This window comes from Gopherus flavomarginatus, unplaced genomic scaffold (assembly GCF_025201925.1).
Source record: "Gopherus flavomarginatus isolate rGopFla2 unplaced genomic scaffold, rGopFla2.mat.asm mat_scaffold_55_arrow_ctg1, whole genome shotgun sequence".
Taxonomy (NCBI): Eukaryota; Metazoa; Chordata; order Testudines; family Testudinidae; genus Gopherus; species Gopherus flavomarginatus.
In genome coordinates this window covers 1,678,150-1,704,464 of record NW_026115116.1, presented here as the reverse complement: position 1 = coordinate 1,704,464, position 26,315 = coordinate 1,678,150, and the positions used below count along the sequence as shown (strand labels likewise).

General features: G+C 53.6%; 1 non-coding gene across 1 annotated transcript; it reads right to left on the bottom strand.

Moving 5' to 3' along the window:
- Positions 1 to 16,557: 16,557 nt before the first annotated feature.
- TRNAS-GCU (transfer RNA serine (anticodon GCU)) lies at positions 16,558 to 16,645 on the bottom strand. The gene has a single exon. It is a non-coding gene; the product is annotated as a tRNA-Ser (tRNA).
- Positions 16,646 to 26,315: the final 9,670 nt, after the last annotated feature.

The window sequence follows — 26,315 nt, the reverse complement described above, 5'->3', positions numbered from 1 at the left end:
GACCCATGGAACTAGGGTTAGGGGTCCCACTGGTAGGGCCCCTGAAGCTAGAGTTAGGGGACCCAGGGGTAGGGCCCATGCAGCTAGGGTTTGGAGCCCCAGAGATGGGGCCCATGGAGCTAGGGATAGGGGTTCCAGGAGTGGGGCCCCTGGAACTAGGATTAGAGGCCCCACGGGTAGGGCCCCTGAAGGTAGGGTTAGGCACCCCAGGGGTAAGGCCCCTGGAGCTAAGATTAGGGGTCCCACGGGTAGGTCCCCTGGAGCTAGGATTATGGGTCAAATGGGCACGAAGCCAGGAGCTAAGGTTAGAGCTCCCACAGGTAGGACCTCAGGAGCTAGGGTTAGGGGCCCCACGGATAGGGCCCCTGGAGCTTGGGTTAGGGATCCTAAGGGAAGGGCCTCTGGAGCTAGGGTTAGGTGCCCCACGGGCGGGAGCCCAGGAGCTAGATTTAGGGGCCCCAAGGATGGGGCTCCTGGAGCTAGGGTTAAGGTCCCCACGGGTAGGGCCCATGGAGCTAAGGCTAGGGGCCCCATGGGGAGGTCCCATAGAGCTAGGATTAGGGTCCCCACGGGTAGGGCCCCTGGAGATAGGGTCAGGGGCCCCAGGGATAGAGCCCCTGGAGCTAGTGTCAGGGACTCTAACCCCCAGATGGCAAAGTTAGTTGTCTGACCGCAAGAGAGACAGGCAACACCAGCAAGGTCCGATCAAAAGCTCTTTATTGACAAGTGCACGCATCAATATAGAGCAGCTCGTCTCCCGAGAGAACCAGCCCGCTCTTTAAATCTTAGTATAAGCCTATATAGACAGTTCTGTAGCATCATAAATTATTCACTGGAGCAACCCACTCCCTTCTTTTAACAACTAGAAACTAGACACCTTTAGTATACATACATACCTAAAGTTAGAAATGTAGGGGAGTTAAAAACAAACAACGAACAAAACCAGGGAGTGAAAACAAGGAGGCTGGGAAACTAGGGCTCTTATCAGTTCTTCGAAGGAGCTGCCCTAACACAGCACATGTGGTACTATGCCAGGAATGCAGCTTCTCGCTTATCTCACTTTTTCCCAGCGCTTGTGAGACATGCTGCTGCTTCTCAGTGTTTTCCACTCAGGAATTACCCAAAAACCTCTGTTAGCCTGACTTTGGTCAGGTTGTCATACCTGGTTTTGTCTGCAATATCTTTATTCAGGCCTAACACTAGGGATAGGGGCCCCACGAGTACGGTTCCTGGAGCTTGGACTGGGGGCCAAAGGGGTATGCACCCTGGAGCTAGGGATAGGGGTCACAAAAGTAGGGCCTTTGTAGCTAGGGTTAGGGGCCCAACGGGTGGGGTCCCTGAAGCTAGGGATAGGAGCCCAATGGGTAGGGCCCCTGGAACTAGGGTTAAGGGTTCCAGGGGTGGGGCGCCTGGAGATAGGTTTAGGGGCCCGACGGGTATGGCCCCTGCAGCTAGGGTTAGGGGCCTCAATGGTAGGGCCCCTGGAGCTAGGTTTGGGGGTCCCACGGGTAAGGACTCTGTAGCTAGGGTTAGATCCCCATGGGTTGGGCCCCTGGAGCTAGGGTTAGAAGCCATAGGGATGGAGCCCTTGGAGCTAGGGTTAGGGGTACTGGGGGTCAGGCCCCTGGAGCTAGGGTTAGGGGACACAGGGGTAAGGCCCCTATAGCTAGGTTTAGTGGTCGCATGGTTAGGGCCCCTGGAGTGAGGGTTAGTGGCCCCACGGGTTGGGCCCGTGGAGCTAGAGTTAGGGCCCCAGTGGTAGGGCCCCCGGAGCAAGTGTTAGAGACCTTTCGGTTAGGGCCCCTGGAGCTAGGGTTAGGGGCCTCACGGGTAGGGTCTAAGGAGTTAGGGTTAGCGGCCCAATGGGTAGGGCCCCGGGAGCTAGGGTTAGGATCCCAATGGGTAGGGCCCCTGGAGCTATAGTTTGGGGCCCTTCGAGCAGGGTCCCTAAAGCTAAGGTTAGGGTCCCCAGGGATGGGGCACCTGGAGCTAGGTTTAGGGGCCCCACGAGTATGGCCCCTGAAACTAGGGTTATGGGCTCCAGAAGTAGGGCCCCTGGAGCTAGGGTGAGGTTTCCCAAGAGTAAGGCCCCTGGAGTTAGAGATAGGGGCCCCATGGGTAGAGTCCCTGGAGCTATGGTTAGGGACCCCACGGGTAGGGCCCCTGGAGCTAGGTTTAGGGGCCCCACGGGTATAGTCCCTGGAGCTAGGGTTAGGGACCCAATGGTAGGGCCCATGGAACTAGGTTTCGGGGTCCCACGGGTAAGGACTCTGTAGCTAGGGTTAGGGGTCCCATGGCCTGGGCCCATGAAGCTACGCTTAGAGGCTGCAGGGATGTGGCCCGTGGAGTTAGGGTTAGGGGTACCAGGGGTCGGGTCCCTGGAGCTAGGGTTAGGGGCCCACGCGTATGGCATCTGGAGCTAGGGTTAGGGGCCCCACAGGTAGGGACCCTGGACTCTGGGTGAGGGGCCCCAGGGGTGGGGCTCATGGTGCTAGGGTTAGGGGTCCTAGGGTTGGGCCCCTGGAGCTAGGGTTAGCGATCTTATTGGTGGGGAGCCTGGAGCTAGGGTGAGGTGCCCTACGGTTAGGTCACCTGGATCTAAGTTTAGGGGTCCCATGGGTAGTGCCTCTGGATCTAGGGTTAGGGGCCCCATGGGTAGCGCACCTGCAGCTAGGGTTATGGGCCCCAGAGGTAGGGCCCCTAGAGCTAGGTTTGGGGGTCCCACGGGTAAGGACTCTGTAGCTAGGGTTAGATCCCCATGGGTTGGGCTCCTGGAGCTAGGGTTAGAAGCCATAGAGATGGAGCCCTTGGAGCTAGGGTTAGGGGTACTGGGGGTCAGGCCCCTGGAGTTAGGGTTAGGGGCCCACGCATATGGCATCTGGAGCTAGGGTTAGGGGACACAGGGGTAAGGCCCCTATAGCTAGGGTTAGTGGTCGCATGGGTAGGGCCTCTGGAGCTAGGGTTAGGGGCCCCACAGGAAGGGACCCTAGAGTTTGGGTTAGGGGCCCCAGGGCTGGGGCTCATGGTGCTAGGGTTAGGGGTCCTAGGGGTGGGCCCTGGACCTAGGGATAGAGGTCCTAGTGGTGGGGTGCCTGGAACTACGGTTAGGGGCCCCAGGGGTAGAGCCCAAGGACCTAGGGTTAGGGGTCCCACGGTTTGGGACACTGGAGCTAGGGACAGGGGCCCCATGGGTAGGGCCTCTGGAAATTGGGTTAGTGGTTCCATGCGTAGAGCCCCTGTAGCTAGCATTAGTGGGCGCATGGCTAAGGCCCTTGGAGATAGGATTTGGGGCCCCAGGGACTTGGCCCTTGAGCTAGGGCTAGTGTTCGCGTGGGTGGGGCCCCTGGAGCTAGTGTTTGGGTTTCCAGGGGGTGGGGTCTCTGGAGCTAGGGCTAAGGACCCCACGGGTAGGGCCTCTTTAGCTAAGGTAAGGGCCCTACGGGCAGGGTGCCTGGATCAAGTGTTAGGGACCCCATGGGTAAGGCTCTTGGAACTAGGGTTAGGATCCCCAGGTATGGGGCCCCTGGAGCTAGGGTTAGGGGATGCAGTTGTCGGGTCCCTGGAGCTTGGGTTAGGGGCCCCACGGAGAGGGCCCCTGGAGCTAGAGTTAGGGGCCCCAGGGAAGGAGTCCCTGGAGCTAGGGTTAGGGGCCCCAGTGGTAGGGCCCCCGAAGCAATTGTTAGAGACCTTACGGTTAGGGCCCCTGGAGCTAGGGTTATGAGCCTCACAGGTAGGGTCTAAGGAGTTAGGGTTAGCAGCCCAATGGGTAGGGTCCCGGTAGCTAGGATTAGGGGCCCCAGGGGTAGAGCCCTGTAGCTGGGTTGAGAGGTTTATTTAAAATAGACATACATCTTTTAAGATCTGCTTCAGAAATGCTAATGTTGATATAAGCAAAAGTCTTCATAGTGTTCCCCTGGTCATCTTCCCTGATAACAATTTCCGCATCTGTAACATTTCCAAACTTGCTGAATCTTTCCTGCAGTTCAGCCTCAGATACTGTATGGCCAAGTCCTCCAACATATAAACGTTTTAAAACTTGTTTTTTCTCCATAATAAAAAGTCAGACTGTTTCATTTAGGATGTATGTTTTATCCTTCGCACATGTCCAGCCAGTTAAGAGTAGGGCCTCTGGAGCTAGGGTTAGGATCCCAATGGGTAGGGCCCCTGGAGCTATAGTTTGGGGCCCTACGAGCAGGGTCCCTAAAGCTAGGGTTAGGGGCCCCAGGGATGGGGCACCTGGAGCTAAGTTTAGGGGCACCATGGGTATGACCCCTGCAGCTAGGGTTAGGGCCCTAAGCGGTAGGACCCCTGGAGTTTGGGTTAGGGGTCCCACGTGAAGGGCCTCTGGAGATAGCGTTAGTGGTCTGACTGGTAGGGCCCCTGCAGCTAAGGATAGGGGCCCCAGGTTGAAGGGCCCCTGCACTTAGGGATAGGGGCCCTACGGGTAAGGCCCCTGGAGTTAGGGTTAGGGGCCGCACAGTTAGGGCATCTGGAACTATGGTTAGGAGCTTCACGTGTAAGGCCCCTGGAGCTAGGTTTACGGGCCCCATGGGTAGGGCCCCTGGAGCTAGGGTTAGTGGCCCCAAGTATGGGGCACTTGGAGTTACTGTTATGGGCTCCACGAATGGGACCCCTGGATTTAGGATTAGGGACCCCATGGGTATGGCCCCTGGAGCTAGCGTTAGGGGCCCCAAGGGTAGTGCACCTGGAGCTAGGGTTAGGGGTCCCACAGGTAGGGACTCTGGAGCTAGTGTTAGGGGCCCCACGTGTAGGGCCTCTGGAGCTATGGTTTGGGACCCCTTGGGCAGTGTCCTTATAGCTAGGGTTAGATGCCCAAGGGATGTGGCCCAGTTAGCAAAGGTTAGGGGTCCCAGGGGTGGGGCTCCTGGAGCTAGGGTTAGAGATCTCACGCTTAAGGCCTCTGGAGCTAGGATTAGGGGCCCACTCGTAGGGCCCCTGAAACAAGGGCTATGGGCCCCACGGGTTGGGCACCTGGAGCTATTGCTTGGGGCCCCAGGGATGGAGCCTCTGGAGCTCGGGTTAGGGACCCATGGGTATGGCAACTGGAGCTAGAGTAAGGGGCACAGGGGTAGGGCCCGAGGAGCCAGGGTTAGGGGCCCCACGGCTAGGGACCCTGGTGGAGTAGGGACTATCTGTGTGGGAGATGGGAGAGCAGGGGGTGACGTAAGGTGAGGGACAGGACCTAAGCCTGTAACTCGAGCTAGGCAGCGGGGAGGGGTCAGCACCTTTGCCTGGGAAGCTGGACACAGGAAGGGGCCAGCTGGAGGGAGTTAGTACAGTTTTGGTTTGGAGCTGGGTTATTGGAATTCAGGGATTCCCAAACTGGGAACTAAGCTTTCTGAACCCCCAGAAGGACTCGATCGAGAGGTCCTGGTTGTGCCCAAAAGCTCTGCTGTATCCTTCGTTCCTGTTGGCCAAAAAAACCTTTTGTTTTACTGGCCGGCTGAGTCACTGTGTGTCCCAGGAAGAGGGGTGCAGGACCGGATTCCCCCACACTCCGTGACATAAATATCTGTGCCCCCCACTAACCCCCTAAGCCCCTCTGGGACCCCTGCAGCCTGGACGTAGGTATCTGTGCCCCCCACGAACCCCCTAAGCCTCCCAGGGACCCCTTCAGCCTGCATGTAGGTGGAACCCTTCTGCCAGGCTGAATTGATAGGAGCAAGGACTGGGTTCAATACATAGGGGTCCCTTCCCTACTACGTAATGCAAACCAGCACGAGCCCCCACCCAGTGACATGGGAAAATTTTACATACGCACCCCTAGGTGCCTCAAAAAGGCGATACTTCCCCTCTCACAAGCACAGAGTCTGGGTGTAGCAGAAAATGATTAATAACGTGAGATAAACAACATAGCATTAAATTGGGAAAACACCTCAATTAGGCCATGTCCTTTTCCCTGGGCTCTTGAGTCAAGCAATCCCCAAATCACCCCAAGACTCAAAAGTCCAATACCTCAAATGTTTCAAGAGTCCAGCAACCCCAAAATCACCCACAGTTGCGCAACCCCAGAGTTCAAGAGTCTATCTGCAGGGTTTTTCCCCCTGCCAGCCTGGGTAGAAAGGAACACTTTACGTGGTCCACTGCTGACTGCCCTGCCTCTCTGTGGGATTCTGCTTCCACCTTCCCCATGAACTGCTCAGCTCGGTCCACCAACTACTCTGTTCTGCCAGCCGACCAGTGATCTGCTCCAGCTGTCCTAAAAAACTACTCAGCTCACCTCACTCCGTGGGCTATTCCAACCATCCCACAAACTGCTTTGCTCTATCAGCTGCTCTGCTCCACAATATAACTTCAAACTCCCTTACTGGTTAGCAAAGGTCTTTAGTGATTTCAGCTCAGAAACTTAGAACTTCAATTGTTAAAAGAATCAAACTTCAGCTTTACTCTTCAATTGCTAAAAAAGAAGAAAGTGCAATTTATGCTTTTGGTTCACCCAAGGGGCTCACTCCCTTGTCTAGCGAGTGCCACTCAAGTGATGGTGAGAATCCCTGTCTCAAAGCAGTTTCACAGTTCCTCATCCACACAATCAGGGTGACAACACTCCACATCTCATGCCCCAACAACAAATAAACCGGGGATACCACAGCTGCCAAAGCAGCCATCCCAGGCTGTCGTTGCCATGTCAGGAGGGGTGGGTGTGCCTATGCAAACACGATCAGTCCCTGAAATTCTTTTCTACACTCTCCATAATTCACCACCAGATGTCAAGGTAGAGTTCATCCTGCTTCTGCTTACATAGGTATCTGTGCTCCCCACAACCCCCTAATCCCACCGGGACCCATCTAGCCTGGATAAAGGTATCCGTGCTCCCCACAAACCTTTAAGCCCCCCAGGGAACCCGCAAGCCCAGATGTAGGCATCTGTACGCCCCACAAACCCCCTAATACCCACAGGACCCCTCCAGCCTGTAGGTAGGTATCTGTGACCCCCAGAGCCACACAAAGACCCTCAGGACCCCTACAGCATGGGTTTGTATCTGTGACCCCCACAAAGCGCCTAAGCTATCCAGGGACTCCTATAATCGGGATGTAGGTATCTGTTCCCCCCAAAACACCTAATCCTCCCCGAGACCCCTCCAGCCTAGACATAGGTATCTCAGACCCCACAACCCTCCTAAGACCCCCGAAACCTCTCCAGCGTAGACGCATGTATCTGTGCCCCTCACAAACCCCCTAGGCCACTATGGGACCCCTCCAGCCTCGACATAGTTATCTGAGCTCCCCCCACCCCCCCTAAGGCCCTCAGGACCCCTCTTGCCTGGATGAAGGTATCTGTGCCCCCCACAAACCCCTAAGCCCCACCAAAATCCCTATAGCCTGGAAGTAGGTATCTGTGCACCCTCACAAACCCACTGATCCTCCCAGCGACCCTAAAGCATGGACATAGGTATCTGTACCCCAAAATGCCCCAAAGCAACCCTGGAACCCCTACAGCCTCGAAATAGGTATCTGTGCCCCCCCACAACTCTCAAATACCCCCACAACCCCTCCAGCCTGGAAGTAGATATTTGTGACCTCCAGGAACCCCCTAAGCCCTCACCAGGGCTTCTCCAGCCCGGACATAGGTATCTCTGCCTCCCACAAGCCCCCTAAGACCCATAGGTCCTCCACCAGCCTGGCTGTAGCTATGTGTATGCCACACAAACCCCTAAGCTCCCCAGGGCCCCCTCCAACCAGGACATAGGTATCTGCACAACTACAACTCTTTAAGTCCCCCAGGGATCCCTTCAGACCATGCATAGGTTTCTGTGCCCCTCACCAACTCCCTAAACCCCAGGGACCACTACAGCTTGGACGTATGTGTCTGTGCTCACCACAACCCCCTAAGCCATCCAGGGACCTCTCCAGCCCGGATGTAGATATTTGTGCCCCTATGAAGTCCCTAATCCCCACCGGAATCCCTCCAGCCTAGACGTAGCTATCTGTGCCCCTCACTACCCCTAAGCCCCAGCAGGGATCTCTACAGCCTCTACGTAGGTGTGATGCTCTGTGCATTACGCTGCGTGGCCACACGGCGTCACTGTTCCTCTATGACAGAAGTGCTCTGTGCATTACCCTGCGTGGCCACAGGGTGTCACTGTTGCTCCATGCAGGAAATGCTCTGTGCATTACCCTGCGTGGCCACACAGTGTCACTGTTGCTCCATGACGGAAATGCTCTGGGCATTACTGTGATGGAGTAGGGACTGTCTGTGTGGGGGATGGCAGAGCAGGGGGTGACTTTAGGACCGGACACGTGCTCAGCCTGTAACGTGAGCTAGGCAGGGGGTAGGGGGTCAGCACCTTTGCCAGGGAAGCTGGACACAGGAAGGGGCCGGCTGGAGGGAGTTAGTTCAGTTTCGGTTTTGGTCTAGGTGGTTGGAATTCAGGGAATCCGAAACTGGGAGTTAAGTTTCCTGAACCTCCAGAAGGACTCGATTGAGGGGTCCTGCTTGTACCTCCAAACTCTGCTGTATCCTTCACTCCTGCTGTCCAATAAACCTTCTGTTTTACTGGCTGGCTGAGAGTCACCTTATGTCCCAGGAAGAGAGGTGCAGGACTGGACTCCCCCACACTCCGTGACAGACCCTCAGCCCTTCCGGGGCCTCTGTAGCCTGGACGTAGGTATCTGTGCCCCCCCACCAAACACCTAAGACCCCTGTAGACCCCTCCATCCTGAGCTTAGGTATCTGTGCCCCCTCACAAGCCCCCTAAGCCCCCCAGGGACCTATACAGCCAGAACATTGTTATCTGTGCCCCATATAGACTCCATAAGTCCCCGGGACACTCCAATGTGCACGTAGGTATATGTGCCCCTCAGAAACCCCCTAACTGCGCAGGAAACCCTACAGCCTGGATTTTGGGATTTGTACCCCCACAACCCCCCTATCCCCCCACCGGGACATCTACAATCTGGATGTAGATATCTGTGCCCCTCACAAAACCTCTAATCGCCTCTGGGACCGAAACAGCCTGGACATACGTATCTGTGCCCACTCGAACCCCTAAGACCCCCTGGTACCCCTACAGCCGGGACACAGGTATCCTGGGCCCCAAAAAATCCCCTAAGACTCCCAGGATGCCTCCAGCCTGGACGTAGGTATCTATGCCCCCCATGAACCCCCTAAACCCCACTGGGACCCCTAGATCCTGGAGATTGGTATCTGTGTCCCCCAAAAATCTCTCTAAGCCCCCCAGGGACCCCTACGGCCTGGACGTAGTTATCTGTGCACCTCAAGGCCCCTAAGATCCCTCGGACCCCTACAGCCTGGATGTAGGTGTGACGGTGCTCCCTGTGGGAGCCAGCTGAGGTCACTTAATCAGGGTGAACTGCAAACAAAACAGGGCAGACAAATCCCAAATGCTGGTGGTGATTTCAATACTTAGATTTACCAAGCCAGCACAAAGCAGCTTCTGTAGTACCTCACTGGTTACTTAGAAGTTTAAGCCATGCAGTTCCCTTAAAGTACCCAGCCTCAGGGCTGCGTCCAGACACACCTGTCAGATATGATGATGATTCCTGAAAATCTTACTTCATCATATAAAAGAAAAGATTCTTCCAATCCCAAAGGATCAGCCACATACTCAGGATCTATTACAACTTAGATCTTACCTAAAATACATGCTACAGCCAATTCTTATTAAGTAAGCTAAAATGTATTAGAAAAGAAAAGAGAGAGAATGTTGGTTAAAAGATTAATAGACATATAGACTTGAATTCAATTCTTGAGGTTCAGATACATAGTAGAGGTGAGCTTGTAGTAGCCAAAAGTCCTTTTTGAAATAGTCCATAGGTTATAGTCCAATTTCCATATTCAGGGTGGCTCCAGTCAGTGACTGGGGATCACAATCCTTGTGGCTTAAGGTTTCCCCGTCTTGAAACCCAAAGCAGATATGAGATGAAGAAGGATCGTGTCACAGGCTTCTTATACATTTTCAGCAGCCTTTCCGCCTGAGAAAACAATAGGCTTAGCTCTCCTTCCAAACATCCTGGCAATTAGTACAGGGTAATTTATTCATTTAACAGTATAAATAGAGGTTACCACAACCTTCAAAGAGACACATAGACAATAATACTATTTCACTCAAGTACCATCATAAATGTTAATATTCCTTTTTTGCTCTTTGAATTAAAATTATAGCAACAGATAAGACTTGTTTGCCTACATCACAAGACCTGAGCAAAAATCTCCCCTTCTACTTCTAACAATGCAGACTTGCATTTCAAAGCTCTGTTCCTTTACATATCTTGCTAAGCAGTTCTTAAGGTTCACCCATGGGTCAGGTCAGTCGGTGAGGTGAGTTAATTAACTCTTTCTGGCCCTGTCACCTTTCAATGAGATATTAGATCATACTTATAATGTCACAGTGGTGGTGAGTCGACTGCTGCAGCTCCCCGTAGACTCTGCCTGCATCTCACACCAAGCTGGAGTACAGCAGTCAAGGGGAGAGCACTCGATGTGTTGCATCTACACTAGACGCGATATATCGACCCTGCTGGATCGATCGCTGCCCACCGATTCGGCAGGTGGTATAGACATAACCCGTGTATCTGGTTATCAGAGCTGGACCCCGGAGGGGGACACATGAAGGAACTCAGGGGTTAAGGTGCCTCTATTGTCAACTGTCAGGGCTGCTGTGGCTCAGAGGAGGGTGCTTGACTACCTGGCAGGCTTAAGTGCCGCAAACCTGGGAGGCAGGAGAAGTAAAGCGGTCACGGTGTGCTTGGGGTGCTCGTGCTCGGAGCAGGGGTGAGCTGGGGCGAGGGGGGGGTGCTGCAGGGTAGAGCGGGGGAGTTGCCACAAGAGGGGTGCCTCAAGGTGGAGGTGGGAGCTGCCAGGGGTGGGGCGCCTTAGGGCGGGGGCGCGGGGGAGGAGGGCGCAAGGTGGAAGTATCGCCTACGGCATGAAACATCCTTGCACAGGCCCTGCCCCATGCCCTGCCTGCAGCCAGCCCTGCACCCCCTGCCCTGCCCTGCCCGCAGCCATCCTCTGTCTCCATCCAGCCCTGCACCTTCTGCCCTGCCCGCACCAGCCGCATCCTCCCTGCCCTGCCTGCAGCCAGCCCCACAGCCAGCCCCTGACACAACCCCTGCCCTGTCTCCAGCCAACTCCTGCCGCTCCCCCCTGTGGCCCTGCCCAAAGCCAGCCAGCCCCCACACACCCCCAGCCTGCACCAGCCCTGCACCCCCTGTCTGCAGCCAGCCCCGCACCCCCTACCCTGTCTCCAGCCAACCCCTGATGCACTCCCCAGCCTGAAGCCAGCCAGCCCCGCATCCCTTGCCCTGCCTGCAGCCAGACCCTACCTCCAGCCAACTCCATGTCCACTGGTGCCCTGCAGTTCCCAGGGCAGTAACCATGCACATCTGCTTCAATGAAGGGGGCAGGGAGCAGCTGGGACCCACACATGTGCACACTCTTGGGTAACCAGACAGCAAATGTGTAAAAACGGGACTGGGGTGAGGGTAACAGAATCCTAGATAAGAAAAAGACCACAAAATTTGGACTGTACCTATAAAATCGGGACATCAGGACTCCTTAGCACACCCCCAGGACTCCTGAGTTCCATTGCTGGGTTTCCTATTGGTTCCACTGCTGGTTTTTTTTTCCTTTTCCTGGGGGGACTTTCGGCAAGTTGCTCCACACTCTAGGGCTCTGTCCCCAGCAGTCAAATGGGGATTTCATACTTTCCCGCTATTGGAAAGTGCTGGGAGAATCCCCCAGCAAAAGCTGCTCTGACACTGCTAAGCAGCATCTGACCATTCAAGGTCAGAGCTCGGTACCTGGGAGGAGTGTTTGGCTCTGTGGTTTCCCTTCAGCCCAGTCTAGAGAGAGGGGCCCAACCATGGAGTTTGGCTCAAGAAGACCAAGTGTCCAATTTGTTAAGGGCGTTTTGAATTCCAACCCTGTGCTCCTAAGTGCTTGGTGTCAGTTGCAAATTTTAGAAGCATGCTCTCCACTGCATTTTCCAAATCATTCATGAAAATATTGAATAGTATCAGACCGCGGACTGATCCCTGCCGGACCCACTAGGTACACCCTCTCCGTTGGAGAGCCAAACATGGAGAAGGGCTCCTGGAGTCTGGGCTTTCAACCAGCTCTGCACCAATATTACAGTGATAACAGCTGGACTGCATTTCCCTCGTTTGCTAGTGAGAATGTGCTACGGGACTGTGTGAAAAGCCTTAGCAACCCCAAGCTAGATCCCATCTACTGTTTACCCACCTCCACCAGGCCCAAAACTCTGCCAAAGAAGGAAAGAGGATTGGTTTGGAATGATTTGTTCTTGACAAATCCATGCTCACTAGTCCTAAGAACCAAACTATTCTGTAGGTGCTGCTGACAAACTGAGTGCTTAAGAATGTATTGCAGGATCTCTCCAGCAATGGCAGTGAGGCTAGCTAGTCTCTAAGTCTCAGGGGTCTCTTTGTTCCCTTTTTAGATTGTCAAGGCCACAAAAAGGGAGGCAGGAACCTCTAATCTCCTACTGGCAAAGAACCCCAGGAACCTGAAAGACAGGGATTCACATCCCTGAATGGGCTTTTAAAAAGGCACTGGTTAAAGATTGGCCCCGACCATTTCTTGTTTCCATAGACTAGACATTTTAGCAAACTTTAGAATTCCTTGGTGCTAAACACTGTGAAACTCCCCTTTCTCCTTCACAGAGGGCTTTAACGCCCCTTATCTCACTCAGGCTCACGACTGCCCGGAGTTTGAGAACTGTCCCTCTTCCCATTGGACTGATGGGAGGAGCCTGAGGTGCAGAGAAGGGAAGTGACCTACCCAAGCGCCTACACAGTAAGGTGGTGGCAGAGCCAGAAAGAGAAGCCACCAGTCCTGACTCCTGTTCTAACAGACAATAACCCCCCCAGAGGCAGGGATAGAGCTCAGGAATCGAGATGGTGGGGAAATTTCATTGAATCCATTTCTGTCAGAAAATCCCATTCAGGCTAATCCGGTTTGTTTCTCAAAATCATAACAAGTGGGATGAAAGTTCTTTGCAAAAATATTGTATTGCAAAACAAAAGCATCTCCTGTTTGTCAGAGTGTTTTAAATTGTCTCCTCGCACACAAAGAGGAGACACTTAGATCTCAAACATTAGATAAGATGCTTCAGTCTGAGCTAAGTCATTGCTGCTCTTAACAATTTCAAAATAAAAAAATTCAAATAAAATAGACTATTTCAGCTATTCTATTACGTGTTAATCTGCTCTTAGTAAACGTGATAGGACACCTCATATTATGCCCTACTCCTAGTGACACTCTCCAATGGATCCCCATCCTCCACCCACCGTCAGGTAGGTAAGAGCGGATCATTATTATTTCTACTTGAAAGAGGGAGAAGCTAAGGCTGAGAAAGGAGAATTGACTTGTTTTAGGTCACACAGCCAGTAAGAGGCAGAGTTCGGAATAGGACCCAAGAGCCCTGATTTTCAAACTACCCATTGGATCTTGAATTTCAGACACTGAATGACCTGAATAAAGTGCTCTCAGATGAGCTCCAGACCAACAACAGTGACAGTAACTATTCAGCAAGTATTTGAGGAGAACTGCAATGTTAGAGAGAATCATGAACTGCTCAGAGACAACTAATGCAGAGAAGCGGCAAAATTCATCACACATAGAACTGGTTTTGACTTATAAAGAGAAAAACAAGGACCTGAGTTTCCTCCCTGTCAATAACCCCCGGCTCAGCCAATCAGGGTAGAGACTGAGGATGGGAGGCTGAGGGATCTCACCAGAGAGCCCAAAGGATGGCCCAGGTCACCAGTGGGGATCAGTTCCCGAGCAATATTTCAGCCTCACATTTTTGGGTAGACCTCCCACAGTGAGAACTGGAGAGCACTGCCCAGCAAAAAACTAAAGAAACCACACACACACTCTTTCTCTCCCCCTCCCTCCTGGTGTTGGGAGGGGAACAGGTAAAAGGACAAAGGAAGCAAGAGAAGAGAAAGGAGGGAGGGAGCGATGGAGGAAGAGGTGAAACAAAAAGGACAAACCCTAATGTCCTCAGTGATTCTAAGGGACAGAATCCCAGGTGCAGAATAAAATTCAGAATCCTTAAGCTCGTGTTTTCCATACCTCGAATTCACCTGTCACCAGATGGATCAGACTGAACAGCTTTCAAACCTCCAGGAGGCTCTTACCTTCTAAACAGGGATGGCTGTTTTCTAGTAAAATCACTAAAAGGGAAGGAGAAACCTCGAAAGAGGTTCCTCCTGGTGCTCACGTCCGTGAACCCGAATACTCTCTCAGTCCTCAAAGAGAGACCTGGAGAAGGAGACTTGCTGAAGCAAAGCCACAGGGGTCTCTGAGGTTTCCCTGGTCCCTCACCCCTGTCCTGCCTTGCTGATGTCAGCATCTCTCTGTGAGGTCACCACCTCCCCACCACCTTGGACCAATAAGTCTTAGGTCCTGCAAAAGGCCTTTGTGATGTCACTGCCACATCCCTCCTTTGCTGTGCCAATGTCCTGCCCCTGGCCTGGACCTTTGGAGGTTTGAACTACTCCCTGTGGATCACCCCACTCAAGAAGCGTTCATTCTAGTCAGCAAGCCGGCTTGACAGGAAAACATCAGACGCTGCTCCCAATGCTACACTCAGTTTTTCAGAAAGTAGTCGACCTTCTGGCCAGAAGAGACCATTAGATCATCTAATCTGACCCCCTGCATGTCACAGGCCTCCTGTATGACACAAGAGCTACTTTGGGGGCAAACACATTCAAGAAAGGCATCTAGTCTTCATTAAATGACATCAGGAGATGAAGAATCCACCCCTTTCCTTGGTAGCTTGTTCCTGTGGTGAATCATCCTCGCTGTTGACTATTTGTGCCTTAGTTGTAATAGGAATTTGTCTCTTTTCACCTTCCAATCATTGGGTCTTGTTATGCCTTTCTCTGCTAGATTCAAGAGCCCTTTAATACCCAGTCTTTTCTCTCCCTGAAGGCACTTCAACACTTCAGCGAAGTCACCTTTCAATCTTCTTTTCATAAGCTAAACAGGTTGAGCTCTTTCAATAGCTCACTAGAAGGTATTTTTCTCCAGCCCTCAGAACATTTGGTAGCTCTTTGCTGCCCTAGCTCCAATTTCACAACATCTTTTTCAAATGAGGACACCAAAACTGAAAGCTATTCCAATATCAGTCTCACTGATGCCATGTCACCTCCTGTGACGTTATTGACATAATCTGTAACTGTATAGATCACCGTTGCGACCACTGTTCTATACTTGCAGTCAATATTGTAGAAAGGTTGTTTTGTAAGGGGTCTGTGGAGAGGTTCTGATTGGCTGATTATAATGATGCTATCTCTAGATGTGTATCATTTTTGTAGTTGATGTTATGAATATTGGCTCTATGCTGCCCATATTTCAAACTTGTGCCATAATGGGGGACAAAACAGCTACCTTGTTAGAAGTGGCTTTGCCAATAGATGGAACCTGGGATTTAAACTCCCAATGATCGCACTGTGTTTGGGATCCATTTGAATTCCTCTCCCAGGTCTTTGACACTTTCATCTCCACTCATAGCGACTCTGACAGAGGATTAAAGAAGTCAAAGCATCATCTCCAAGCACAGACAACGGAGAATGCTTCATCACATGACACTTTGAGAAGTGGATCGATAGAACGTGATGAAGATAAACTCTGCCTGGCTCAGACAAAAGATAACAGTTGTGCAGTGATGAGGAAGGAGGGAATCTCTGAGTCACCCGTCCACGGTCGTGTCTTCACAGTGCTCCCAAGCCGGAGAGTGAAGAACCCCCTCGGTCCCACCGTGAGACTGAGGAACAGGAGGCCTGTCACCCCCATTCCTGCCGTCCTGCATTCCTGGTGTCCAGCATCCCAGAGGGCCTCCGTGCCAGCAACGAAACCCAACCATCGTCTGGACTCCCCAGTGCTCATCCTCAACGGTTCTAAATCAGCAGGAGAGTGTACGGTCCTGGGCGTCGCGCCGGCACCTGGGATCCACTGCACCTGAACAGTGGGGAAAGGTTTCTGTGTTGGGGGATTGTTTAGTGTTTTCTAGTTTCCAAGGGATGGTTTGTGGGCCTGAGCGTTAAGCTCCCAAACCCAGTCACTGTTTCATTGTATTCATTAAGTTTGCATTTTCCCCTGTTCCCCCAGCTTTCTGTACCTTTACCCTGACTACACTTACCTTTGTTTGTGCCAAACCACCTTGTCTCCTCTTTATTTTATTTACACCTCAGAAGGAGGGAGGCAAAATCCACTGGTGATAGAGACAGGAGGGAGTCGAGTTTGTATCTCCTGAGAAAAGGGGCTTTTTCCTTTCCTATTTCTCCTCTACCATTTCTAACATTTTCCTTTGAAGCGTTGCCTTATTCAGCTTGAGGAAACATTAGCTTTTAAGATAAGAACTACGAAATACAGCACTAGAGACATTTTTTAAAAATTTGGGATTTAGACATTTTATTTAAAGCCGGGCGGGGGGTGGTGTTGAAGTTTCTGAGAAGGTTTTTGTTTGCAAGAAGCAACATTGTTGTGTCTGTTATTGTACCAAGTGGGGAGATGGTTGTCTATAAAGGAAGAGTCAAGACTAAATGCATCCACTGAGGATGGGATTTGAACCCATGCATGCAGAGCACAATGGATTAGCAGTCCATCACCTTAACCACTGGGCCACCTCATCTGAGCTGTAGCAAAACGGACAGGAGGAGAAATCTAAGGCCGACAGAGATAGGGACACAAAGGAGTTTTTAAATACTAAGCGTAAGCAGGGTCTGAATGAGCTCCCCCCTGACATCTAGTGAGGAGCTGGGGAAAGACTTCAGGAACAGACCGTGTTTGCATAGACACACCTACTCTGCCTAGCTATGCAGCATGATGGGGCCGCTTCCCCAAAATGACCAGTTTGGGATGGTCTTGGGTTACAAATCACTTTAGGATTGAGTGGAATAAAATGTTATTCTCCTTCCTGTATGAGTGAAGGGCAGCAGAACAGACCTAGCCCATCCTGATGGAGGGGTAGATGGGTGAGGAATAGCTTTTATTGGACTGCAGAGAAGGATTAAGGAAATCACGCTAAAACAGTGGTCCCCAAATATTTCACATTGTGCCCTCTTAGCCATGGCTGTGGCCCCTCGGAAGCCACGGTCGAGAAGCAGGGCTGGGAGTGTGGCTGTTGCTTGCTGGGGAGAGGGGTGCAGACAGGGGCAAGGGGGTCATCGCTGGGCTGGGAGCCAGAGGCCCAGACTGAGGGTGGGGTTGGGGAAGAGCTGGGACAGAGTGGGGCTGAGTGGTGCTTCCTCCCTGCCCTCCATGGGGGCTGACTCAGGCCCTGAGGTGCCCCCATGAATGTTCCTTTGTGTCTCCCTAGGAGTCATACCCCACATTATGAGGACCACTGAACCCTACTCGCTAAGCAGGGGCTAGTGATGCCAAAGCCCAGGGAAAGGGAGAACAAGTGTGGGGGCCCCAGCACCAGAAACATGCACCCCCTTCTGTCTGTGGCTCTGCCCCCTTCCACTCATAGCCCCATCCACTATCACCTCTGTTCCACCCCTTCCCCCACCAGCCCAACCCTATCACTCCTTTACCCCTGCCCCGCTGCGGCCCTGAGACCAGAGAAGCTCCGTACCCCTGCTGCAGCCCCTGGGCCGTAGCAGGGAGTGGGTGCTCCTCCAGCCCTGGGGCTGACATAGGGGAGACTTTTGCAGGGTGGCCTAATTTGGCCGGGGTCCCAGTCATGGGCCCCACTGTCCCCTTGGTGATGCAAGGTTTGGGGAGACTGAGCCCCCCCGACCTCCATTACGTGCCGCCCAGGCTACCGCTGCTCAGTGTGGGCCAGTCTCCCTGTGTTTTCTGCTGCTTGTGCTGGGGAGCCTGGCCGGCACTAGGGGTGGGGCCCCCAGCAGCCACCCAAGGCTCCAGGGGGTCAAAGGGCTCCGTGTGGCAGTGCAAAGGTGCTCACTTCTCTCCCCTGCCCCAATGCTCCTCCATGGGCCCATAGAGGGTTGAGGGGAGTGAGGATCAACACTATGTGCTCCATGCGTCCTGGTCACTTTCCCCACCTGGGCTGTGCTGTGAGGGGAGCATCAGAAGCTGCTGCTCTCTGCCCTCCCCTTATGCAGCCCAGCTGAGGAAAGTGACCTTTATACAGGGAGCTCGGATGACGTCACTTCTCATCTCCCCACCCCCACAGCCCCTAGGGGTACCCGGAGGAGCAGCATCCCAGGGAGGAGGAATGCTAGCTGCTCCATGCACACAGATCACTGTCCGCACGTGGGTGCAGGAGGGGGCGCAGGGGTTGGGGACAAAAGAGCGGGGGAAGGGGTTGGGGTGAAGGGGGTGCAGGAGAGGGGCAGTGGCTGGTGGCACAGGAGGGGGTGCAGGGGTTAGGGGTGAAGGGAATTCAGGAGGGGGCAGTGGCTGGTGGCACAGGAAGGGGTGCAGAGGTTAGGGGTGAAGGGGGTGCAGGAGATGGCAGTGGCTGGTGGCACAGGAGGGGGTGGAGGGATTAGGGTGAAGGGGGTGCAGGAGAGGGGCAGGGGTTGGGGCGCAGGGGTTAGGGGTGAAGGGGGTGCAGGAGAGGGTCAGTGGCTGGTGGCACAGGAGGGGGTGGAGGGATAAGGGTGAAGGGGGTGCAGGAGAGGGGCAGGGGTTGGAGCGGAGGGGTTAGGGGTGAAGGGGGTGCAGGAGAGGGTCAGTGGTTGGTGGCACAGGAGGAGGTGCAGAGGTTAGGGGTGAAGGGGGTTCAGGAGAGGGGCAGTGGCTGGTGGCACAGGAGGGGGTGCAGGGGTTAGGGGTGAAGGGGGTGCAGGCGAGGGGCAGTGGCTGGTGGCACAGGAGGGGCTGGAGGGGTTAGAGGTGAAGGGGGTGCAGGAGATGGCAGTGGCTGGTGGCACAGGAGGGGTGCAGGGGTTAGGGGTGAAGGGGGTGCAGGAGAGGGGCAGGGTTTGAGGCGCAGGGGTTAGGGGTGAAGAGAGTTCAGGAGATGGCAGTGGCTGGTGGCACAGGAGGGGGTGCAGGGGTTAGGGGTGAAGGGAATTCAGGAGGAGGCAGTGGCTGGTGGCACAGGAAGGGGTGCAGGGGTTAGGGGTGAAGGGAATTCAGGAGGGGGCAGTGGCTCGTGGAACAGGAAGGGGTGCAGGGGTTAGGGTGAAGGGGGTGCAGGAGATGGCAGTGGCTGGTGGCACAGGAGGGGGTGCAGGGTTTAGGGGTGAAGGGAATTCAGGAGGAGGCAGTGGCAGGTGGCACAGGAAGGGGTGCAGGGGTTAGGGGTGAAGGGGGTGCAGGAGAGGGCAGTGGCTGGTGGCACAGGAGGGGGTGCAGGGGTTAGGGGTGAAGGGGGTGCAGGAGATGGCAGTGGCTGGTGGCACAGGAGGGGGTGCAGGGGTTAGGGGTGAAGGGGGTGCAGGAGAGGGTCAGTGGCTGGTGGCAAAGGAGGGGGAGCAGAGTTTAGGGGTGAAGGGGGTTCAGGAGAGGGGCAGTGGCTGGTGGCACAGGAGGGGGTGCAGGGGTTAGGGGTGAAGAGAGTTCAGGAGGGGGCAGTGGCTGGTGGCACAGGAAGGGGTGCAGGGGTTAGGGGTGAAGGAGGTGCAGGAGAGGGGCAGTGGCTGGTGGCACAGGAGGGGGTGTAGGATTAGGGTGAAGGGGGTGCAGGAGAGGGGCAGTGGCTGGTGGCACAGGAGGGGATTCAGGGGTTAGGGGTGAAGGGAATTCAGGAGGGGGCAGTGGCTGGTGGCACAGGAAGGGGTGCAGGGGTTAGGGATAAAGGGAATGCAGGAGATGGCAGTGGCTGGTGGCACAGGAGGGGGTGCAGGGGTTAGGGGTGAAGGGGGTGCAGGAGAGGGTCAGTGGCTGGTGGCACAGGAGGGGGTGGAGGGATTAGGGTGAAGGGGGGTGCAGAAGAGGGGCAGGGGTTGGGGCGCAGGGGTTAGGGGTGAAGGGGGTGCAGGAGAGGGTCAGTGGCTGGTGGCACAGGAGGGGGTGCAGAGGTTAGGGGTGAAGGGGGTCCAGGAGAGGGGCAGTGGCTGGTGGCACAGGAGGGGGTGGAGGGGTTAGAGGTGAAGGGGGTGCAGGAGATGGCAGTGGCTGGTGGCACAGGAGCGTGTGTAGTTTTAGGGGTGAAGGGGGTGCAGGAGAGGGGCAGGGGTTGAGGCGCAGGGGTTAGGGGTGAAGGGGGTGCAGGAGAGGGTCAGTGGCTGGTGGCACAGGAGTGGGTGCAGGGGTTAGGGGTGAAGAGAGTTCAGGAGGGGGCAGTGGCCGGTGGCACAGGAAGGGGTGCAGGGGTTAGGGGTGAAGGAGGTGCAGGAGAGGGGCAATGGCTGGTGGCACAGGAGGGGGTGTAGGATTAGGGTGAAGGGGGTGCAGGAGAGGGGCAGTGGCTGGTGGCACAGGAGGGGGTGCAGGGGTTGGGGCGAAGGGAATTCAGGAGGGGGCAGTGGCTGGTGGCACAGGAAGGGGTGCAGAGGTTAGGGGTCAAGGGGGTTCAGGAGGGGGCAGTGGTTGGTGGCACAAGAGGGGAGTATGGGAGTTAAGGGCAAAGGGGACACAGTGTAGGGGTTAGGGCACAGGAGGGGGCAGGAGTTGGGGTGAAGGAGGCACAAGGTTTGGGAGTGCCGGAGCTAGGGGGTAAAGTGAGAGGGGGATCGTCTAGGGGTGATGGGGAAGTGCCAAAGTCTAAGTTTTACCCAAGGCACCATTTCCCCTAACGCTGATCCTTGGTAACATTTCTTGCTGGGACGGGGAGGGGAGAGAGATGAGGCGTTTTCTCTCTGTTTCTTTCCTCTCCATTTTTTGCTCCTTCCTTCAATTCCAGAATCCTCCCTTGTGTTTCAGACTGTGCAGTGACGCCCTCCCAACTCCGGGCCTCTGGAGCCTTTGGAGCAGAAAGATCCCAGGAGCTGAGGGTGAATCCAGGAGTGAGTAGCTGGCAGGAAGGAGTCCTAGCAGTTCTTCTGGGAGCACAGGTGAGGAATGACTCCCCCTTCCCTAGATTCTCCCCATGGGAACAGGGAGGGTTGTGTGATAAATTCCTGTAACTCTTCTGCCCCTCTGAGTTGGCAGAAACAAGGGCTGGGTTCAGTATCTAGGGGTTCTGCTTCAATAAAACAATACAAAACTGGCTCGAGCCCCCACCCAGTGACCTGGGACAATTACACATCACCCCCCTGGGTGCCTCTAGGAGGCAATACTTCCCCTCTTACAAGCAGGGAGTCTGAGCCGCTCCACTCCAACAGCCATTCCATGAACCACTCCAGTGGTCCCTGCAAACTGCTCTGCTGGGGCAGCAAAGAGCCACCAAATGTTCTGAGGGCTGGAGAAAAATGCCTTCTAGTGAGTAGTGAAAGAGCTCAACCTGTTTAGCTTCTCAAAAGAAGATTGAAAGGTGACTTCACTGAAGTGTTGAAGTGCCTTCAGGGAGAGAAAAGACTGGGTATTAAAGGGCTCTTTAATCGAGCAGAGAAAGGCATAACAAGACCCAATGGCCGAAAAGTGAAAAGAGAAATTCATATTACCAATAGGGCGCAAAAATTCAGCAGTGAGGATGATTCACCACAGGAACAAGCTACCAAGGAAAGTGGTGGATTCGCCATCTCCTGATGTCATTTAATGAAGACTAGATGCCTTTCTGGAATGTTTTTGCCCCCAAAGTAGCTCTTGTGTCATACAGGAGGCCTGTGATATGCAGGGGGTCAGATTAGATGCTCTAATGGTCTCTTCCGCCATAAAGTTGACTAATTTCTGAAAAACAGAGTGTAGCATTGGGAGCAGCGTCTGATGTTTTCCTGTCTAGCTGGCTTGCTGCCTAGAACGAACACTCCTTGAGTGGGGTGATCCACAGGGAGTAGCTCAAACCTCCAAAGGTCCAGGCCAGGGGCAGGACATTGGCACAGCAAGGGAGGGGTGTGACAGTGACATCACAAAGGCCTTTTGCAGGACCTCAGACTATTGGTCCAAGGTGGTGGGGAGGTGGTGACCTCACAGAGAGATGCTGACATCAGCCAGGCAGGACAAGGGTGAGGGGCTAGGGAAACCTCAGAGACCCTTGGGGCTTTGCTTCAGCAAGTCTCCTTCTCCAGGTCTCTCTTTGAGGACTGAGAGAGTATTTGGGTTCACGGACGTGAGCGCCAGGAGAAACCTCTTTTGAGTTTTCTCCTTCCCTTGTAGTGATTTTACTAGAAAACAGCCGTCCCTGTTTAGAAGGTAAGAGCCTCCTCGAAGGAAGGGGTATCATGGGGTTGTCACAGTTCAGATGCCAATGCCCCACCGCCCCCACTGTAAGGAAGCTCCTGCCACCTGCTCTGTGTTTGCAGGGCGGGAGAGAGCAGCATCCACGGCAGAGATTTGCTCCTGGCTGCCGGAGCAGAGCAGCAGGCTTAGCTGTCAGAACTTCCTGGAGCTATGAAAGGGGAGGGTCCCATGGCTCTGTAGCAGAATGCAGGGCAGGCGAGTTCACGGCAGGCATTATGGGATACTGGAGGAGGCCAGTTATGGTTATATAATGAACGGCAGCATCTACACTGGCACTCTGTCCCTTTAAGTTTGCTGCAAAAAGCTCTAGGCCTCTCATCGAAGTGGTTTTATTTTGTCACCAAAACAGGGCAGTTTTGTCACCAGATGTGGCATTGCAGTGTGTACACCAGCCACAAGCTGCCGACCGAAGGTGGTCAGACACTGTGTTTTAACCAGATGCAAGCACCATGGCTTAGCTGGCTAAAGCACTTGCCTTGTAAGCAGGTGATCCTGGGTTCAGGTCCCTAGGGGAGTGGCTTTTGGGGTACATGGTATTGGCTACTGTCAGAAGACAAGATTCAGAGCTAGATGGGCCTTCGGCCTAGCCCAGTGTGGTTTTTCTTATGGTTTAAATTATGCTTCGAGCCACTGATAATAGAGTTATTGAAAGTTTGGGAGATAAGAGCTGATAGGACAGTGGTCCAGTCCCCTCGCAGCTGACCCCCTCCCTCTGAGACAGGGGCAGGTCTGAGCTCTCGCACCAAATGTTCATTGTGGCTGCCAGAATCTGTGGGCAGCTCATTTAATTTGCATTGAGGGTTGAGTCCTGCTTTGTGCCCAGTGTCTGAGAATGAAAATCCTAAACCGCCCTTTGAAACAACAAAAGCAGCAGGACGTGTTATTGTCCCTGCCCCAAAGCAGACAGACCAATGGAGAAATGCCACTGAGTCCACGGTAATACTCCACTGCCATTTTACCTTTTTTGCTTTGTAAACTCTCTCCCAACCTTGTGGGGTCCCAGACCCCGGTATTGAGCCTGAGCTGAGATGTCTACACTGCAAATTTACCACCCCACGGCCCAAGCCCCAGGAGCCGGAGCTGGCATGGGGCAGCCCTGGATGTTTCATTGCAGTGTGGACATAGCCTAGCATTATGTCTACACTGCCATTAGCACACCCAAGTCACTATTCTCAAACCCTGGGTCAGCTGATTCAGGCTTGTGGGGCTTGTGCTACAGGGTAATAAAATTACAGTGTAGACACTTGGGCTTGAGCCCAGCCTTTAAGACTCCACAAGGGGTGAGCGTCTCCGAGCCTGGGCTCCAGTCTGAGCCCAAATGTCTACACTGCAGTTTTTAGCCTCACAACCTGAGCCCCAGGAGTCCAAATCAGATCATCCAGGCCAGCCAGGCCACAGGGATTTTATCTCAGTATAGCTGCACTCTCAGGGTACGTTTACATTGCAATGCAAGCCCAGGGTTAGCAGAAGTCATGTCAGCAGCCCCAACACATAAACCTAAACTATGAGGAAAAGACCCACCCACAAATAAGCTGGGCAGTGTCCTTCTCCCTAAGGTTCGTAAGTCCAGCAACCAAAAGTCATTTAACATGAGCCATCTCCTCTCTGCACCCCACTCACAGCTGTTGTCCTTAGTCAGTGCAAGCCCAGAGGTGCCTCTGTAGAGTTCATCTGCCATCCTGGGTGGAAAAGGGGGAAAATAAGAAGGCACCGTACTCACTATGTTGTCTAGGGACTCACTCACCCCTCCACAGCCACCTTGTCCTAAAGTTGGTCTAACACATAAATTTTAGCATGAGGACTCAGGCCCTAGCCCACTTGGCTTTGGAACCAATGTCCCCTGCCTAGCAAGTGCTATTGAATTGAGGGTGAGTCCCTCCATCTGGGTCTGCCAAGCACAGTTCTGCTGCCCTCGATTCACACAACAAGGACAACAACCCTTTATTTCTCCTGTCCCAATAACAAGGAGACTGGGAATCCAACACCAGCCAAAAGTAATCATTTTGGCAAGCAATCCAACATATTCCCAACATACTGTAAAATCCACATGAAGACTCATACACGAAACCTTGCAAGAAAATCTTCCTGAGGGGGTCTGAAGCACCTGCTGCTGGGGGGAAGGAAGGAGCTGTGGGTTGAGATTGAGGGGCACTGGGAATAGGAGGGGGTTGTGGGTTGGGACAGAGGAGAAGGGTGAAGAGGAGCAGGCTCTGGTTGGGAGTGAGGAGCAGTGAGCATAGGAGGGACTGAGGGTTGGGACTGAGGGGCACTGGGCAAAGAGGGGACATGGGTTTAGGCTGAAGAGTATCCTCATTTGGGGATCCAGCAGAACAGGGGAAGGCAGCAGGTGATTCTAATTCCATAGGGATATTTTGTGTGTGTGCGTGCAGGGGAGGAACATGCTATATGCCCAGAGGCCTTTATTCCTCCAGCGTGCAAGGACAGAGGGGCTGTCAGGAAGTTGCCCCTTCAATCCTCCCCACACAAAGGCCCTTCTTAGAAAAGGCAAAATCCTGAAGAGAAAAAACATCAAAGAAGACTCCAGAAAGACAGATTTTTAAGATATAATGAGTAGTTTATTACCTGACCAGGGACTTGAACCCTCAGATTAAAAGTCTGATACTTTACCAACTGAGCTAGTCAGACTCACAAACAAATACAGCAAGTTGGTGCAGAGGAGAAACTAGTCAAGGAAATGAAAGCAGGAAACAAAAGGGGAAACCTGCTGCTCTCTCTGGCCTGGTCAACACTACGAGTTTATGTCACATTAACCCTGCATCCGTCCACACAAAGAAGCCCTTTATATTGATATAAAGGGCTCTTAATACCGGTATCTGTACTCCTCCTTGATGACGAGTAGTGCTGAAATCAGTGTTGCCATGTCAGATTAAGGTTAGTGTTGCTGCAATTTGACGATATTGGTCTCTGGGCGCTATCCCACAGTGCACCATTGTGACTGCTCTGGACAGCAATCTGAACTCGGATGCACTGGCCAGGTAGACAAGAAAAGCCCCGTGAACTTTTGAATTTCATTTCCTGTTTGCCCAGCGTGGAGCGCTGATCAGCACAGGTGACTATGCAGTCCCAGAATCAAAAAAGAGCTCCAGCATGGACTGTTCGGGAGATACTGAAGCTGATCTCTGTATGGGGAGATGAATCTGTTTTATCAGAACTCCGTTCCAAAAGACGAAATACCAAAACATTTGAAAAAATCTCCAAGGCTATGATGGACAGAGGCCACAATAGGGACTCAACGCAGTGCTGAAATTTAAGGAACTGAGACAAGCGTACCAGAAAGTCAAAGAACGAAATGGACGCTCATGGAGGGAGGGGCGACTGAGGATTGTAGCTATCCCACAGTTCCCGCACTCTCCAAAAACCATTTGAATTCTTGGCTGAGTTCCCAAAGCCTGAAGGGTCAAAAACATTGTCGCGGGTTGTTCAGAGTATATGTCGTTCCCCCGCCTCCTGCCCCCATGAAAGCAAAGGGAAAAAAATCCTCTCTCACCTTTTTTCAGTGTCACTGTATGTCTACTGGATGCTGCTGGCAGATGTGGTGCTGGAGCACTACACAGCAGCATCCCCTTCCCTTCCCTTGTGGACGGCAGACGGCACAGTAGGGCAGGTATCCATCATCGTCGTCCCGTGAGTGCTCCTGACTGGCCTCGGTGAGGTCGGCCGGGGGTGCCTGGACAAAGATGGGAATGACTCCCAGGTTCATTCATAGCAGCTGGAGGCTGCGCTCCCCTCCCCGCTTTGATCCCTGCTTGCAGAAGCAATAAAGTCAGTGTTGTTTCAAATTCCTGCATTCTTTATTACTTCATCACACAAATGGGAGGATAACTGCCATGGTAGCCCAGGAGGGGTAGGGGAGGAGGGAAGCAATGGGTAGGGTTGTTGCAGGGGCACCCACTAGAATGGCATGCAGCGCATCCTTTCGGCGGGATCTCTAGGGCTCTGACCCGGAGCGCCCGCTTGCCCCTCTGGTTCTTTAGTAGGCTTGCCTGATAATCTAGGCAGAACTGACTCTCCATTAGACAAAACTTAAAGAAGAGAATGACCTAGGGAGTCATTCCTATTTTTGTCCATAAGCCCGTGGCCGA